Source organism: Oncorhynchus nerka, linkage group LG18, assembly GCF_034236695.1.
Source record: "Oncorhynchus nerka isolate Pitt River linkage group LG18, Oner_Uvic_2.0, whole genome shotgun sequence".
In the NCBI taxonomy this organism is placed as follows: Eukaryota; Metazoa; Chordata; class Actinopteri; order Salmoniformes; family Salmonidae; genus Oncorhynchus; species Oncorhynchus nerka.
The window spans coordinates 23,279,484-23,299,451 of record NC_088413.1 but is presented as its reverse complement, the minus strand read 5'-3'; the positions used below and the strand labels follow the sequence as shown (position 1 = coordinate 23,299,451).

General features: G+C 41.2%; 1 pseudogene; it reads left to right on the top strand.

The window, feature by feature from the left end:
* The first annotated feature begins 3,568 nt into the window (after positions 1-3,568).
* Positions 3,569-19,968, top strand: part of LOC115117327 (hydroperoxide isomerase ALOXE3-like) — a 60,001-nt pseudogene continuing 43,601 nt past the window's right edge.

The following is a 19,968-nucleotide window of genomic DNA, read 5'->3' as shown; positions in this document are numbered from 1 at the left end:
AAACCTATGCATTGAGTGACGGTGAGAGAGATATTGCCTCTAGAAACATTATTTAAACCAGGTGAGGTCACCGCATGTGTGGGAGGTGGAACTAAAGGGTTAACTAAGGCGTGTTGAGCAGGGCTAGAGGCTCTACAGTGCAATAAGGCAAGAATTACTAACCAAAACAGCAATGGACAAGGCATATTGACATTAGGGAGAGGCATGCATAGCAGAGTGATCATAGGGGTCCAGTGACTGGCTCGGTGGGCCGGAGACACGGCGATTCAGGCAGCTAGCGGGCCGGGGCTAGCAGAAGTACCTTAGAGGGACGTCGTGACGGAAGAAGTCTGTTGTAGCCCCCTCGTGCTGTTACGTCTGCAGACCAGTCGTCATGGATCAGCAGGGCTCCGTGTGGTAAAAGGGTCCAGGCCAATTAGCAAAATAGGTATAGAGGCCAAAGGATTTGTCCGATGGGCCTCTTAAGCTAACAGTCCGATATGCTCTAGACAGCTAGCGGGCCGCGATGGGCATCCAGGGGACGTCGTGACGGAGGAGCCAGTTGAAAAAACATTGGTAGTCCAGTCGTGATGGGTCGGCGGGGGTCCAGACCAAGTGACAAAATAGGTATTGTAGCCCAAGGAGCGGCTGATGGACCTCTTCGGCTAGCCGGGAGATGGGCCTAGCAAAGGCTAGCTCCAGGCTAATTGGTTCTTACTTCGGGACAGAGACGTTAGCCAGGAGTGGCCACTCGGATAGCAGCTAGCTAGCTGCGATGATCCAGAGGAAAAAGTTCAGAGCTTGCGGTAGGAATCCGGATATATGGAGAAAAATAAGTCCGATTTGCTCTGGTTTAAGTCGCGCTGTGCAGACTGGCGAGAGTTGTCCGGGCTAAAGATAGCTGATGACCACTAGCATTGGCTAGCTGACTACTAGCTAGTGGCTAGTTAGCTGGCTAGCTTCTGCTGGGGTTTCCGGTTCAAAAGTAAAGAAAATATCAGATCCATACCACATTGGGTGAGGCGTATTGCAGGAGAGTATGTTGAAGTTGAGGTTAAGAAAAATAAAAATAAATATATGAGAAGAAAAAATATATAAAAAGATATATACAGACAAGACGAGGACAAAAGACATCTGACTGCTACGCCATCTTGGATACTATGTGATGCCATAGATGTGGTATTACAGCATATTTTCAACACAGTGTTGCTCTTTATTATGTTGAAGAAACAAGTTTCTCCCTTACCTACATCAGGGCCTGTATCAGATGGTACCTAGATAAGAACCTGTATCAGATGATACCTAGATAAGAACCTGTATCAGATGATACCTAGATAAGAACCTGTATCAGATGGTACCTAGATAAGAACCTGTATCAGATGATACCTAGATAAGAACCTGTATCAGATGGTACCTAGATAAGAACCTGTATCAGATGATACCTAGATAAGAACCTGTATCAGATGATACCTAGATAAAAACCTGTATCAGATGATACCTAGATAAGAACCTGTATCAGATGATACCTAGATAAGAACCAGTATCAGATCAAATCAAACTTTATTTGTCACATGCGCTGAATACAACAAGTGTAGACTTTACCGTGAAATGCTTACTTACAAGCCCTTAACCAACAGTGCAGTTCAAGAAGAGATAAGAAAATATTTACCAAGTAGACTAAAATAAAAAGTAATAATAAAAGTAACACAATAAGAATAACAATAACGAGGCTATCTACAGGGGGCACTGGTACCGAGTCAGTGTTCGGGGGTACAGGTTAGTTGAGGTAATTTGTACATGTAGGTGGGGGTGAAGTGACTATGCATAGATGATACCTACATCAGGGCCTGTATCAGATGATACCTAGATAATAACCTTTTTTAGATGATACCTAGATAAGAACCTGTATCAGATGGTACCTACATCAGGGCCATTATCAGATGATACCTACATCAGGGCCTGTATCAGATGATGCCTACATCAGGGCCTGTATCAGATGATACCTACATAAGAACCTGTTTTAGATTATACCTAGATCAGGGCCAGCATCAGATGATACCTACATCAGGGCCTGTATCAGATGATACCTACATCAGGGCCTGTATCAGATGATACCTAGATAATAACCTTTTTTAGATGATACCTAGATAATGGCCATTATCAGATTATACCTAGATCAGGGCCAGCATCAGATGATACCTACATCAGGGCCTGTATCAGATGATACCTAGATCAGGGCCTGTATCAGATGATACCTACATCAGGGCCTGTATCAGATGATACCTCGATCAGGGCCAGTATCAGATGCACATTGCCGAAACTAGACAACTGCATGTTCTCTAAGTACGCAGAGATGGAATTATGTCAGCATAGCTGACAACTGTTGTTCTGATTAAAAAACAATAAAACTGGCCTTTAGACTAGTTGTGTATCTGGAGCATCAGCATTTGTGGTTCGATTACAGGCTCAAAATGGCGAGAAACAAAGACCTTTCTTCTATTCTTGTTCTGAGAAATGAAGGCTATTCCATGTGAGAAATTTCCAAGAAACTGAAGATCTCATACAACGCTGTGTACTACTCCCTTCACAGAACAACACAAACTGGCTCTAACCAGAATAGACATGTATAGTGTTGAGTCATCCGCATACATAGACACAGTGGCCTTACTCAAGCCAGTGGCATGTTGTAAGTAAAGATTGAAAAAAGCAAGGGGCTTAAACAGCTACCCCGGGAAATTCCTGTTTTTAACTGGAATATATTTGATAGGCTTCCATTAAAGAACACCCTCTGTGTTCTGGTAGACAAGTAACTCTTTATCCACATTATAGAAGGGGGTGTAAAGCCATAACATCAGTTTTTCCAGCAGCAGACTATGATCAATAATGTTTAAAGCTGCACTGAACTCTAACAAGACAGCCCGCACAATCATTTTATTATAAATGTCTCTCAGCCAATCATCAGTTATTTATGTAAGTGCTGTGCTTGTTGAGTGTTCTCTATATGCATGCAGGAAGTCTGTTGTCAATTTGTTTATTGTGACATAGCATCGTATCTGGTAAAACACAATTTTTTACAGAAGTTTACTAAGGGTTGGTAGCAGGCTGATTGGTCGGTTATTTGAGCTAATAAAGGGGGATTTAGTACTCTTGGGTAGCGGAATGACTTTAGCTTCCCTCCAGGTTTGAGGGCACACACTTTCAAGTAGTTTGAAGATGTGGCAAATAGGAGTGGCAACGTCGTCCGCTATTATCCTCAGTAATTTTCCATCCATATTGTCAGACCCCGGTGGCTTGTGAAAGACTTGTGAAATCCTGTTTGGATATCTTGCAGACCACCTAAACAGAGTCTGTGACAACAATTCCATTTTCCACATGTAACTTGCATTGCAGTGCTGAGCAAACATTTAACTGCATGCCCTCAGAACTGGGAAAGTGGCATTACAACACCCTTTCAACCATGGCTCAACATTTACAAGCAGATTCAACACTTCTCCTGTGTATTTACAATAGGTGATTGGTTAACGCTTCGCTATCAACAGTGGCAGAATTTATCATGCAGGATGAGCAAAGTCAATGGAGGGAAGTAACACCCAATATGTACTCAGGGTTCTGCACACAACTCCAGCCAGGTATAAAACGAGCAGTAGGGAAGGTGATCATTACATGCATGTTAAGGCACAGTTAACAGGGTACTACAAACTATCAACCAATCAGGTAAGGGAACTCTGAATGTTTAATTTTTGATAACATGGAAGACATTTTCATCAAGCAAAAGAGCACAGATGTGTGCAAAAAATACAGTTAAACTTGATGTGCAGCGTGATTTAATGTTTTGTTTTCTTCAACTATGTGTAGAATGAGGAGGCTATTATTTAACCAGAGATCAGTGTACTGAGCCATGAATGCAATGCACACAATGCAATGGGTATTTTGGATAATATGCACATTGAATAAGCATATTACTCCTGTCTATGGTTAATTTGCTCACTGCCATTTGCTTGTGCAAAATGTCCCAGAACATGCTGTGTATGCAATAACTGTGGCTTTGCAAGTTTGTTATTCAAGCAGGAATACCCTCAAAACAGTTTTTGTTATTAAAATGGATCAATAGATATCATGCAAGTCTTAATATTTGCAGAAATATTTGCACTGCCTACATTGAATGAACTGTTGTTTGCTGTGCAGTCTCAGTGTGTGCAGATAAGCCTATCATAGTGTTTTTCAGAGTCAAAATGCCAAAATACAAGGTGACTGTGCACACACACAACATCGCAACTGGCACCACGATGAACAACATCTTCATCAAGCTGATTGGCGAAAAAGGAGAGAGTAAGCGCACGTGGCTCACTAGCTTGAAGGGACTCTTCTATCAAGACACAGTAAGTCAGTGCTCCTATCAGCACTAAGAGATATTTCTCTTTAAATCTAGAATCCTTAATTGAAACAATAACAAAGAGGCACCCCGCCTCTGTTTTGGTAAAAAGCTGAGGGATGGGCTTGTAGAAATGTCACCATTCTCAAACTCATAGAAGAATGTGTACTTTTAACCATGTTTTGTGGCTATAGCTTAGTGTTTGTTCACATTTACATTGCTTACAATCATTGGGTTTGATTGGATACGACAGCTGAACTAAGCAATTATAAATTATATTCTTCAAGAATCTATGGGTATATATAATTAAAAATGATAAAAATGGATGTAGCAACAAATGATTCTAGCTTCAATAAGACTTACCATTTGCATTCTTCAAATACTGTACTCAAAACACACCCAAAAGAACCCAATATGTTCATACACATAGAGTGTATATGACATGAAGACTTTGTTGCCTGTATGTTGGACCCTTAAGTAATAATACTGGTAGTCCAGGATTAGTTATATTTGCCTTTGTTACTTGCTTCCTCACACAGTCCAGATTCCGCTCTCTCTCGCTCTCTCTCTCATCTTCTCTCTCTGCCCTTTCCTTTCTCTCTCTCTCACTCACTCCCTCCCTCCCTCCATCTCATTCTGTCATTCCCTCCATCTATCTCTCACTTCCTCCATCTCTCTCTCTCCCCTGCTCTCTCTGCAGGGGTCTCGTGAATTCGAAGTGGTGTGCCCCTTTTCACTCGGCAAGCTGGTGCTGATAGAGCTGGACAAACAGCCCCTCCCACTCTTCCCCCAGGATGCCTGGTTCCCATCCAAGGTTGTCGTGACGACGCCAGAGAGAGGCACATGCCAGTTCCCCATCTACTGTTGGATTCTGGACAAGGAGGTGCACCTGTTCAGAGAGGGCACAGGTCAGCACGGTGTGACGTTATGAAACAACATCACATGCAGACATGTTAGAATGAGTAATGCTTGGGGGAAAAAGTGGATACTTGCAGCCATTGTGGGTGGAGGGGGGGGGCATTTTCTTTGTGTGTGCATGATGTCACTAAGATTTAAAAGCTACTTTTCCTCTTAGGGCCACCGTACATACAGTAATACATGCAACACTGGTTCTGAAGGATTAGTGCAATAATACGTGTGATTAACTTGATTTATTATTCTTTATATTTTCAGCTAAAAGGCTCTGTGATGAAACTAATCATCTTGCCAGGTACAGCAGGGAACTGGAGATGAAGACGAGAACTGAGCTGTACTGGTAGGTGCTGTGGTCTTTCGTCCTAGCTGCCCAGTCTGTCCATTATATCTGACCAACCTCCATATATTTCCTGCTCCTCCTCTTTCTCCTGCTCCTCCTCCTACTCAGCTGGGATACCTACAAGGAGGGTTTCCCCGGCAGCATGAAGGCAGACAACCCTCTGGATCTTCCCAGCGAGATCCAATTCTCGTTCACCAAGGCCACCCAGTTCCTCTTCACCGCCGCCACCGGGTGAGTTCCTCACCTAAGCCAAATGTATACCCGACTTGAGTACACAACACGAGAATGCAATGTGCTACTCATAATGGCTTCCCTATGTGGTTATGTGGCAAGTTACAGAATGAGGAATTGGCGTGCTCAACTCGAAAGTCTGTAGTAACAAAAAGTTGTTGGGTGCCGGGTTCAAAAAGCATGCACTGGGGGGGTAAAACCCCCAAAACCCTCATTCATTAAAATATTCTCTACATTTTAATATATTTTTAGGCACTAGAAGTTGTGAAAAATAGTAGAATAATGTATGTGAATAATGAATGTAAATTATGATTGTGAAAAAAGATACTACAATGTTTCATCATTTATAACTATGTGTGAATGTGTGAATTTTTCTCCAAAAGCTGATGAAGTATGTCGCCCAAATGGGTCTGATTGCTCTGCCCTCTCCTGCTGATAATTATATTAAAACTTAAGAATAGTTCAGTGCGGATTTGAGCTTTTTTCCTTTGTCCAGTACGTGGTGAGTTTAACATTTTGGGTTGCACACACTTGCATATTTTTGCAACTATGCAGGACAGCCATTTTTGCGTAGCTAATTGCGCTGTGTACGTCGGGCATAATTCATCCTCTAAGGACAGTTCAAATAGTACATCCTGCAGAAGATCATTAAAACTCTTCTAAAGTATTCCATTCATTCATATTGTTGAGTTGTACATTTGATCTGCGAAACTCTATTGGCTCAGCTTGACACAGTTCCTTTTCTCCCTTTCTGTAGGATCACTGAGCTGAAACTAATGGGGTATTCTGACAGCAAGAAGAGCTGGAAAAGCATTGATGAAATCAGCAATGTCTGCCTCAATAGAACTGTCATCTCAGGTGAGTGCATTTCATAGGTGCTTTTGCAATATTAACTCCAGGGGCCTGTTTATTAGGTGGTAAACGTTTTGAAACAAAGAGAAAGGGGGAAGTAATACTACTTGAATTTTTTCAAATAACAATATACATACAGTACCCGTCAAAAGATTGGACACACCTACCCATTCAAGTTTTTTTTCTTCATTTTCACTATTTTCTACATTTTAGAATAATAGTGAAGACATCAAAACTACGAAATAACACATATGGAATCATGTAGTAACCAAAAAAGTGTTAAACAAATATTTTATATTTGAGATTCTTCAAAGTAGCAACCCTTTGGCTTGATGACAGCTTTGCACACTCTTGGCATTCTCTCAACCAGCTTCAAACTTTTGACTGGTATTCTACATACTGAAAACGACCCTGGTTTACTAGGCATCATCTGGAAGAAAACAGACTGAAACAGGGAGGGAATACCTGTCCAATAAGAAACTATTGATTTTATTTTCTGTTGCAAAAGGTTTTGCTATGGTGCGCACTAATTAATACGACACAGAATGTCCTCCTTCCAGACTACGCACAGGAGCACTGGAAGGAAGATGAGTTTTTCGGGTACCAGTATCTGAACGGCTGCAACCCCATTTTGATCCGTCGCTGCTCGGAGTTGCCGGCAAATTTCCCAGTCACAGGAGACATGGTCAAGCCCTCTCTTCGTGGATCGTCCAGCCTCCTAAAGGAATTGCAGGTACTGTACAGTATGTCAAAATGGGACTCTTTGTTAAAAGTTGCCTAAATTATTGCAGTACCACTTCTACCAAGGGTGGCGCTGGACTAGGGGCAGTCCTCTTGGACCAAGGTGAATATCTTAGATATTCACAATTATCAATGGAAGTCAATAGAGATCCCTTTGTTGGATGTCTAGATGTCCACTTTCTTGGACCATCAGAACCATGTACCAGATTCCTTTTTGGACCTACAGATGACATTTGTGGAGGTCCATCCAGTATGTTTCTCAATAGCTAGGTTTCCATCCAACTGGCGATAGATTTTCATGCAAATATTCTCAATTCCGCATAAAAACAATATGCACATTTCCCCACGATAGATGTTTCCATCAAATTGACCTGTTGCGGATATAAGTCTGCGTGATGACGTAGTGCACATAAAAATAACCTTTGTGGTTAAATTCCCATGTACCCAAACATAAAAATAACCTTTGTGGTTAAATTCCCATGTACCCAAACATAAAAATAACCTTTGTGGTTCCCATGTACCCAAACATAAGAATAACATTTATGGTTCCCATGTACCCAAACATAAAAATAACCTTTATGGTTCCCATGTACCCAAACATAAAAATAACCTTTATGGTTCTCATGTACCCAAACATAAAAATAACCTTTATGGTTCCCATGTACCCAAACATAAAAATAACCTTTGTGGTTCCCATGTACCCAAACATAAAAATAACCTTTATGGTTCCCATGTACCCAAACATAAAAATAACCTTTGTGGTTCCCATGTACCCAAACATAAAAATAACCTTTGTGGTTCCCATGTACCCAAACATAAAAATAACCTTTGTGGTTCCCATGTGCCCAAACATAAAAATAACCTTTGTGGTTAAATTCCCATGTACCCAAACATAAAAATAACCTTTGTGGTTAAATTCCCATGTACCAAAACATAAAACATTTAAACATGTAAATGGCATTTCCATCGCATTTTCAACGCTGATAGCTTTGTCACAATTATTTTTCTGTTATATAGCGAATGTGCCCACTCTGGTCTTGGCTCGTGCACTCTAGCCAACAGCTGGCAGATACAGTGCAGGTATAGCCTACATGATGACATTATTACATGGACAAAAAATATTATTTTTATTTATCAATGGCAGTCAAGCATCTGACATCATGTCACCAGAAAATGACCCTAGATATGTATTGGAAAGGAGCATCAAGTTCATCACTGTGCACTTTCACCACCCTGTGAAGTTCATCATAACTTATTTCATCTAATGAACTGCATGTTTTCATGAGTCGTAGTGAGAGGACCACACAACATGTCATCACGTGACTCAAGTTTACTTAGATATGATGGTTATTATATCAATTTTTGCACATAAAAGTGCCATTCCACCACCATTTCTTGCATTTTACACACACAAAAATATCCCACCTTGTCTAGCATATTTTGTTTTGTTGACATGCTGAGGGTTTACAGACAAACATTCTGTTTCCTTCAGGCCTGTCGTGACATGTACTTCAAAAATGTTGGATGAAACCTGGTCACTGAAAAAATGAAAAACATCCCAGTATTACTTTCTTTTATGTTTTTGTGGGGGGGATGGTAACCCTAAAATCCAAGAAAGTAATCGCAAAAATAACTTTATTGGATGTTTTTTGGGATAATCCTAGTAAAACACAGAGCTACAATATCTGTCCCATTCCAAAATACCAAGAAAGTGGACTGTAATCCTAACCTGTTGCATTGTAACTGTTGGATTTATTCTCCCATGTCATCCAATCCCAAACAGAGCGGCAACATATTCCTGCTTGACTACAAGAACCTGGATGGATTAAAGGCAAACGTGATCCATACGAAAAAACAGTACATGGCGGCTCCTCTGGTCCTGCTCTACAGAACCCCTGATGACAAGCTGGTTCCCATCGCCATCCAGGTAAGGTTGCCCTAACTAACTTTGAAGTGAAGACTACAGTCACGGAGACCATTACAAGTGAGAGTACGGGCTCATTACTACCGCTCCCTTCTTTACGTTCCAAACATTACAACTAGCCCATCCTCCCCATGTTTCCCTCCACCAGCCTCCACTGTATCTGACAGCACCCAAAGAAAATATGTTTGATATTGTCTTCAAATGCTTTTAATTAATGCATTACACACTTAGAACATATGGTTCATCAAGGGTCCTTTGGGAAGGGTGATGGTTTTATGTGAAACCTTTGAGTCCTTCAATGCTTCTTTGGAGTTCAGGGAAGGGTTCTTTCCTCTTTTGTGGTAATTCAAATGTGTGTGGGGGGGGACAGATCATAATTATTTTGGGTTGTGGTTTGCTCAAGGCTCTTTTTGAGTGAGAGTGTCATTCCAGTTTATCTTTGTGTTATTTTGCCATTACATGTTAAATATGACTATGGCTAGTGAAAGTGTCTTCTGAAATACATAAGGGATAATCAACGACTATGTGTTCTCTGGAAAATAATTAATAATGAGGTGTGTTCCACAACGCTAGCAGAGTGGAACTAACCTTCCACAGAGTTACATTATTTTCCAGAGTACGCATAGAGCCCCTGTCACGCCCTGACCGTAGATTGCATTGTATGTTTCTATTTTTAATTTGGTCAGGGTGTGATGTGGGTGGGTATTCTATGTTGTATGTCTAGGTGTTGTGTTTCTATGTTTAGGCCTGGTATGGTCCTTTATTCGCTTGTTTTCTGTGTTCAGTGGAATAAATATGATGAACACTTACCACGCTGCAAATTGGTCCGATATTTCTTACTCCTCCTCAGAAGAGGAAGATGACAACCGTTACAGCCCCGAGTTGATTATCCCTTTTATACCATGGCTATAATTTAGCACATTTACTGCTAGAAATGTGTTCCTTTGCAGGGATAAAAGAGTTCAACATCCACTGAAATAGCTAGCAAGTTTACTAGATAGCGACACTAGTTGCCTGGGTAATCAAAAATACTTGCTAGTTTAGCTAACCAAACCATCAGTTCTAGCTTGCTATTATAAATTCGAATTCAACAATGTCACTAACATTATCCTAAAGCCATGTGCGCATTGTTGAGCTTATAATATGAATAAAACAAAAGTCTTCTTAATTAATTAACTATTTACTCATTCCAAACATCGTACATTGTTGGTTATCTGCACGAACCCAGTCTTCACTATGAGTCATCCATACCTCAATTGTTTTAAATCATTTATTTACTAACTAAGTAATTCACAGAAATGCATAAACAAACAGTATATAGTTACAGGGATATGATAAAAGAGTTTCCCTAGTGGGATAAACTGGCATCGCGGCTTGGTGTACAAAAGGAAAGTGGGGGTCGACTGAGATAACACAACACACAGTTGGTAATTATAACAATTGAAATGATAATCATTTGCACATGAACGCTCACTCATTCAGGAACAATTGCAATCAATATATATATTTACGCTCAGTGTGTCATCAGGGTCTCTGTTGAAAAGTTTGTTTCTGTTGGAGAGTCTGTCTGCCCTCTCTGTCATGGTTAGAATGAATAGTTCAGAGTGCCATTCATTCATGTTGTTATGGATAGATGTTTCGGCGGTTGTTGGTCTTCGCGTTCAATGATACCGAATTCCTAGCTGCAGACTAGTAATTAATATCAAAGACTTGTTCTTATTCTGTCGGTATCAATAGTCTAAGAGTTTAACCACGTGGGATGGTTAAAAGATTCAGCAGTCTGGTCTCAAACCTTGGCCCTCTCGTTATCGAGGTAAGCTGGTCTGCAACCTTTGTCCTCTCGTAATTGAGAGAAACATGGACTGTTGAGAAATTCTCAAGGTGGGGCTTTTATTCGGGAGAGCAGAAAAAGGCTGTCTCATGACGCCAGGTCCTAACTGTGCTCATGGGCGGTCCTCTGATTTAGTTAAACTCAAAAGGGAATTGGAGTTTCCTTCATTAAACAGTCCAAAATCACATTACATAATTTTACAAACAGTATCATCCTCACTCATTCATATTATACAACAATTAGATGTAAACCTCATATCTGAGGTTATTATATAAACAGCTTTATGGTAATAGCCCTTTATGGTATTGTCTCCCATGAGTTTCACAAAATTGTACCAAAAGGACCAGTTCGTAGCTGGATTCTTCGCGGATCTTTTATACCATCTCCAGGACATAAATGTTGTTCAGACCTCAAGTTCTGTGAGGAGGAAGAAATTCCTTTGTTCTCTTCTATGAAAACTTTACTCTCTCACTATACTGTGGCCATGAGGAGATAATCTCCTCCAGGAATTTACGACCTCTCTCTGACCACAGCAGCCTGGGTGTAGAAGACAGGGGGTAGGGGGATGTTGCATAGAAAAGGGCTGGTGCAGAGGGAGGGGTGCTCGCTGTACCCAAAGAGGGCAACATCATGACAACGTGTGCTTTTTAATGTTAATGATATAGTAACTAGCAATATTTAATACTTCAATTATTCTCCGTATGCAGGTGACCCTTGGCCAGTACCCAGAGGAGCATTTCAACGAGATACCACCCTGCAGGATGATTCAGAAATTACAGATGGAGCTGAAGGTCTTCAGCGAGTCCGTCAAGGCCAGGAACTCTGGACTACCAATGCCATACACCTACATGGACCCTGCTTTGGTGGAGAACAGCGTGGCCATTTAGATAAGCCAAGGGCCTAGACCAGGGTCAAGTTCATTGGGCACTATTTGGAAGAAAACTGAGGACCTACCTGGACTTTTCCAGTAAGGTTTATTTTTGTTGTACTTTGTGCAGCTTTTTAAAATGTTTTCCATTGAGTGCCCTGATGAACATGACCCAATGATTCTGGAGGCATGCGCTAGTAAACATGCTTCAATCTATAAAATGTTTTATTGAGCATGATAATTTTTGGGGCTTCAAAAAACTCATGTCTTAATTCAATTAAAGGGAAATCACACTGTGGGTTCAGGCAGAATGTTATCGCTGTATCAGAAGTGTTAACTGTTAAACCAACATACACTGCCACATGGTGTCCCTCTCACAGACAAACAACTTGTTGATGGTATTATTACCTTTGTACATGTTAATGGATGTTAAGAAATACAGGGTATTTTTTACAGATCAATTTCTGGTGCCATATAACTACGGACTACAGGGACTGCTGGTGAAAATGAGCTCTCCTGCTAAATAATGTAACACTGAAATGTTGATTAATAGTAAAGAAGTGTCAGAATAATATGAGAGAACAATAGGTGTGACTCTCATTTACAATTAAAAGCTAATCATTTTCTATCTCCAGTCTTCTTGTGATATTTGCCACATCTCATTTTGGTTGAAGCACTGTCTACCTCATGTATTATTTAAAAATAAATGGACATAAAATGATAAAGGTAATCTCTCATTTCCTGCTTGTTTTAAGTCACCTTTATCATTCTGACCCGAACCAAACTGGTTCCAACAATGTAACCAGGCCATCTCAGTACAGGCTGGCTCAGTTCGGCCCAGTACATAGCAAAAGTGTTGGGTCCCTAACACCAAGGGTGTTTCAAATTCTGACATAAATGACCACTATGTTAGTGCTGATGCTGTTACACTTACTCAGTGTTAGGGAATTACATGTAGTGTTACAGTATTTTTTTATTTTTTTTAACACTGTAGGGTGTTGTTTTAACACTAGGTTAAACCTATGACCCTGATTCACACAGAAAAATATGCCTTTCTTACATGCTTCCTTTCCTACACACTTCTCAGAAGTTGATATTCAGACATACCTTGTGCAGCTGCGTAAAGGGCTTTGCAGGCCTGGTTCCCTTGGGTTCTCAGAATAAAAAGTACATTTCAGTACATTTATTTTAAGCAATCCCTAATAGAGCTACTAGTTCCCCTTTGGGAACTCCCCCACCCCCCTGAGCTGTAATGTGGCGCAGGGAACGCAAGAAATAATCCTAAAAATATTTAACCTCCACAGAATCGCAAGAAAAATGGCTCAAATGAAAGATAAAGAAGTTATTTATCTACCCAGCAAGTCAGATTTCTAAAATGTTTTACGGCGAAAACATAGCACATATTTATGTCCAACCACCACTGCATACATACCTCATTAGCATAGCCAAGTAGGAAAAATATGCAATCAACAAACGCAGGATTAAAAGAAAAATCATTTCACTAACCTTTTGAAATCTTCATCAGATGACAGTAATATAACATGTTACACAGTACATTCATTTTTTTTTCAATAATCTGCAATATATATCCATAAATCTCTGTTTACAATTATGCATCGTTCAAAAAATGCTACTGCAATGTCAGGAGAAATAAAATAGCTCCGGCAGATAACGTCAGCTAACAAGGAATACACATCATAAACTTTGACTAAATATGCATGTTTTACATATGTATGGCAAGATAAACTTCTTCTAAATGCAATCACTATGTTACAATTATTTTTAACGTTCCATTTTGCGTTCACTAGGCTATAATAGGGAGGCGGCGCTCCCATTTAGCATACTGACTCCTCTATCTTGGAGTCGACAGAAACCCAAAATGAAGACATAAATATTCCCTTACCATGGCTGTTCTTCCATCAGAAGACCTGGAAGGGTTAATACTCACCAAGTTAGCGTTCAGTTTTCAAGTCTGTGTCTTTCGGTTCTCAAACTAGCCACTTTTCGGTCGAAATGTATGCAAATTTCAAGTGGATGCGCACCAAAACGTCGAAAGTATACATTATATTTCGAGTAAACTTGTCAAACTATGTTTATAATTAAGCCTTAACATGTTATAAAGGTCTACAGCAATCGTGAGGGCGAACAGACACACACACGTTGTTCAATCCATCCTGAGGGAAAGAGAGAGAAATATCCCAGCACGCATTGGGGAAACTTTTTTTTTGCGTCACCGAGACCAAAACGTCTCGTGAGCGCGCGATTCTCACAGTTACACGCCTCATCGAAAGCAGGCTTCACGCTGAAGACGTAGAAACTGTTTCCATGGTTATAACTGCTTGGGAAGTGTGTATACGATGATGTCGAAGTGGTGGCAACTTTTTTCATTACAAGAGAGACTTTGGGAGAATGCATGCCCTGAGACTTCTGCTTTACATAGAGACAAAATTTAAACGGTTTTAGAAGCTTTAGAGTGTTTCCTATTCGATAATAATTTTTATATGCATATATTAGCAACTTTTGACAAAAATTTATCATGTTTTATATGGGTACCGAATTCCTCCAGAAGGGGCAGTATTCAGGGATAGCCTTTACAGAATACGGTGTACCATTTAGTTAGAATTTTGTCAACAGACTCGATAGAAAATTTAGAGAGAACGGGTTCAGAATATTAGTGTTCAATGAAATAAAGCCATCTCCGTTTCAGCACCAATTGGTAGATAAAAACATACTCTGATCTTGTAGATTATTTAGGGTTAGGAAAATATTTATGAATCATAAAAAAAACAGTTTTGGAGAGCCTTTACGGAAGAAAGAAATTGCTGATTTGATTCATTCAGAAAATTGCCACAATCAGTTCTTCAACCAATGGTAATGTTGGAAAATGTTTGTACATAGAATGATAATAGGGAGAACAGTGTACAACAATAGGCTATACCTTCGTCTGTTGCCTGCACTAACCATTGTTACTAATGATACTCAGAAACAACCATGAGAGTCTTGTCGGCTCTTAACCAACCATGCTATTATGTTTGTTTATTCGTGTTGTTTGGAACTTATTTTGTACATAATGTTGCTGCTACCGTCTCTTATGACCGAAAAGAGCTTATGGACATCAGAACTGGGATTTCTCACCTCAAATTGGACAAGCAGTTATTCTTCAATGAGTCGGACACGAGGCATATACTACAGGCCTCCGACCAGGCCCAGATCCCTGTGATTCGCTGGAAAAGGAAATGGAAAGAGATCAGAAAGATCTCGGAAAGAGATCAGGATGCCTTGTGAGGATCAGGCGACGAGTGGCTAATCTGCCTTTGCCTTCCGTTCTGCTAGCTGGAAAATAAATTGGACAAACTGAAAGCACGTATATCCTACCAACGGGACATTAAAAACTGTAATATCTTATGTTTCACCGAGTAGTGGCTGAACGACGACATTAAGAATATACAGATGGCGGGTTATAACTTCTATCGGCAGGACAGAACAGCAGCCTCTGGTAAGACACGAGCCGGGGGCCTATGCATATTTGTAAATAATAGCTGGTGCACAATATTTAAGGATGTCTCAAGGTTTTGCTCGTCTGAGGTAGAGTATCTCATGATAAGCTGTAGACCTCACTATCTACCAAGAGAGTTTTCATCTGTTTTTTCGTAGCTGTCTACATACCACTACAGACCGAGGCTGGCACTAAAACTGCACTCGAAAAACGCTCATCCAGAGGCTGCGCTCCTAGATGCCGGGGACTTTAATGTAGGGAAACTTCAATCAGTTTTACCTAATTTCTATCAGCATGTTAAATGTGCAACCAGAGGGGAAAAAATTCTAGACCACCTTTACTCCACACACAGAGGTGCACATAGCACTCCCTCATCCCCCATTTGACAAATCTGACCATAACTCTATCCTCCTGATTCCTGCTTACAAGCTAAAATTAAAGCAGGAAGCACCAGTGACTCGGTCTATAAAAAAGTGGTCAGATGAGGCAGATGCTAAACTACAGGAATGTTTTTCTAGCACAGACTGGAATATGTTCCGGGATTCTTCCGATAGCATTAACGAGTACACCACATCAGTCACTGTTTTTATCAATACGTGCATCGAGATGGATTACAGGCAACATTCACACTGATCTAAAGGGTAGAGCTGCCGCTTTCAATGCGCGGAACCCGGAAGCTTTTAACTTCTTGCGTCGAGCCATCCCGGATCCGGGATCGTGACTACAGCCTCAAAGTCATTACCATAACGCAACGTTAACTATTCGTGAAAATCGCAAATTAAATGAAATAAATCTGCTAGCTCTCAAGCTTAGCCTTTTGTTAACAACACTGTCATCTCAGATTTTCAAAATATGCTTCTCAACCATAGCAAAACAAGCATTTGTGTAACAGTATTGATAGCTAGCGTAGCATTTAGCGTTAGCATTCAGCAGGCAACATTTTCACAAAAAACAGAAAAGCATTCAAATAAAATAATTTACCTTTGAAGAACTTCGGATGTTTTCAATGAGGAGACTCTCAGTTAGATAGCAAATGTTCAGTTTTTCCTGAAAGATGATTTGTTTAGGAGAAATCGCTCCTTTTGTTCATCACGTTTAGCTACGAAAAAACCTGTATCCAGGAGTGTAAATCTATTCGCAAGCTCATTAGCATAACACAACGTTAACTATTCATGAAAATCGCAAACGAAATGAAATAAATCTGCTAACTCTCAAGCTTAGCCTTTTGTTAACAACACTGTCATCTCAGATTTTCAAAATATGCTTCTCAATCATAGCAAAACAAGCATTTGTGTAACAGTATTGATAGCTAGCGTAGCATTTAGCGTTAGCATTCAGCAGGCAACATTTTCACAAAAACAAGAAAAGCATTCAAATAAAATCATTTACCTTTGAAGAACTTTGGATGTTTTCAATGAGGAGACTCTCAGTTAGATAGCAAATGTTCAGTTTGTCCAAAAATATTCTTTGTATAGGAGAAATTGCTCCGTTTGGTACATCACGTTTGGCTACCAAAAAAAACGAAAATTCAGTCATCAAAACGCCAAACTTTTTTCCAAATGAACTCCATAATATCGACTGAAACATGGCAAACGTTGTTTAGAATCAATCCTCAAGGTGTTTTCACATATCTCTTCGATGATATATCGTTTGTGGAAGTGTGCTTTCTCTTCTGAATCCCATGGGAAAATGCCTGCAGCTGAAGATTACGCACCAATTTAGACAAAGGACACCGGGCGGACACCTGGTAAATGTAGTCTCTTATGGCCAATCTTCCAATGATATGCCTACAAATACGTCACAATGCTGCAGACACCTTGGGCAAACGGCAGAGAGCGTAGGCTCATTCAGGGCACATTCACAGCCATATAAGGAGACAATGGAAAACAGAGCCTCAAAAATTCTGCTCATTTCCTGTTTGAAGTTTCATCTTGGTTTCGCCTGTAGCATCAGTTCTGTGGCACTCACAGATAATATCTTTGCAGTTTTGGAAACGTCAGAGTGTTTTCTTGCAAACTATTAGAGACTGCAAAGGGAAGCACAGCTTAGAGCTTGCCAGTGACACGAGCCTACCAGACGAGCAAAATAACTTCTATGCTCGCTTCGAGGCAAGTAACACCGAAACATGCATGAGAGCATCAGCTGTTCCATCAGCTCTCCGCAGCCAATGTGAGTAAGACCTTTTAACAGGTCAACATTCAAAAGGCCGCGGGGCAATCGGATTACCAGGACGTGTACTCCGAGCATGCGCTGACCAACTGGCAAGTGTCTTCACTGACATTTTCAACCTCTCCCTGTCTGAGTCTATAATACCAACAGGTTTCAAACAAACCACCATAGTCCCTGTGCCCAAGAACATTTAGGTAACCTGCCTAAATGACTACCGACCCATAGCACTCACATCTGTAGCCATGAAATGCTTTGAAAGGCTGGTCATGAATCACATAAACACCATTATCCCAGAAACCCTAGACCCACTCCAATTTGCATATTGCACCAACAGATCCACAGATGATGCATTCTCTACTGCACTCCACACTGCCCTTTCCCACCTGGACAAAAGGAACACCTATGTGAGAATGCTATTCATTGACTACAGCTCAGCGTTCAACACCACAGTGCCCTCAAAGCTCATCAATATGCTAAGGACCCTGGGACTAAACACCTCCCTCTGCAACTGGATTCTGGACTTCCTGACGGGCAGCCCCCAGATGGTGAGGGTAGGTAACAACACATCCGCTACACTGATCCTCAACACGGGGGCCCCTCAGGGGTACGTGCTCAGTCCCATCCTGTACTCCTTGTTCTCTCATGACTGCACGGCCAGGCATGACTCCAACACCATCATTAAGTTTGCTGATGACACAACAGTCTGATCACTCCCTCAACGTGATCAAGACAAAGGAGATGATTGTGGACTACAGGAAAAGGAGAACTGAGCACGCCCCCATTCTCATCAACGGGGCTGTAGTGGAGCAGGTTGAGAGCTTCAAGTTCCATGGCGTCCACATCACCAACAAACTATCATGGTCCATGCACATCAAGACAGCCGTGAAGAGGGCACGACAAAACCTATTCCCCCTCAGGAGACTGAAAATATTTGGCATGGGTCCCCAGATCCTCAAAAGGTTCTACAGCTGCCCCATCGAAAGCATTCGGACCGGTTGCATCACCACCTGGTATGGCAACTGCTCAGCATCTGACCGTAAGGCACTACAGAGGGTAGTGCGAACGGCCCAGTACATCACTGGGGCCAAGCTTCCTGCCATCCAGGACCTAAATACTAGGCAGCGTCAGAGGAAAGCCCATAAAATTGTCAGACTCCAGTCAAACTCTCCCTGTCTGAGTCTATACTCCAGTTCTCTCTGCTATCACACGGCAAGCGGTACCGGAGCGCCAATTCTAGGTCCAAAAGGCTCCTCAACAGCTTCAACCCCCAAACCATAAAGACTGCTGAATAATTAATAAAATGGCCACCGGGACAATGTACATTGACCCTCCCCCCCTTTTGTACACTGCTTCTACTTGTTGTTTGTTTGTTATCTATGACAAGTCACTTCACCCCCACCTACATATTACCTCAACTAGCCTGGACCCCTGCACACTGACACGGTACTGGTGCCCCTGTATATAGCCTCCACACTGACTCGGTACTGGTGCCCCCTGTATATAGCCTCCACACTGACTCGGTACTGGTGCCCCCTGTATATAGCCTCCACACTGACTCGGTACTGGTGCCCCCTGTATATAGCCTCCACACTGACTCGGTACTGGTGCCCCCTGTATATAGCCTCCACACTGACTCGGTACTGGTGCCCCCTGTATATAGCCTCGTTACGGTTATTCTTATTGTGTTACTTTTTATTATTACTTTTTATTTTAGTCTACTTGGTAAATATTTTCTTAACTCTTCTTGAACTGCACTGTTGGTTAAGGACTTGTAAGTAATACTTTCACAGTAAAGTCTACACTTGTTGTATTCGGCGCACGTGACAAAGTTTGATTTGAAATGCTTTTCTATTAAGAACAGTGTTTTGTACCGCTGATAGTGGCTAGTGCATAAATCACTATGGGCATCAATGGACCTGCCTCTCCAGACCAACCAAAGGCTCTGTCATTCACCGCCACTGAAAACCTCTAAATGAGAATCTGAGCCATTCATTCAAAGAGACTAGGAAGTGGTCGATCGGGTGAAAACACTCTCTTCCAGAATGGTCCACTGGAGAGCATTAACCAAGACAACTGCATGTGGTTTGAATTGAAGGTTTTAGGGGATTACATATTTCAGGGGTTCTGGTCTCCAGCAAGCTGAAGAAATACAATCTGCTGTGTATCGTGAAATCTCCAGATCTCTCAGGGGGATTGTCAAATGGGTTTTTGTTTTCCACAAGCAGCGTATATAAGATGGTGGAAGTGAAA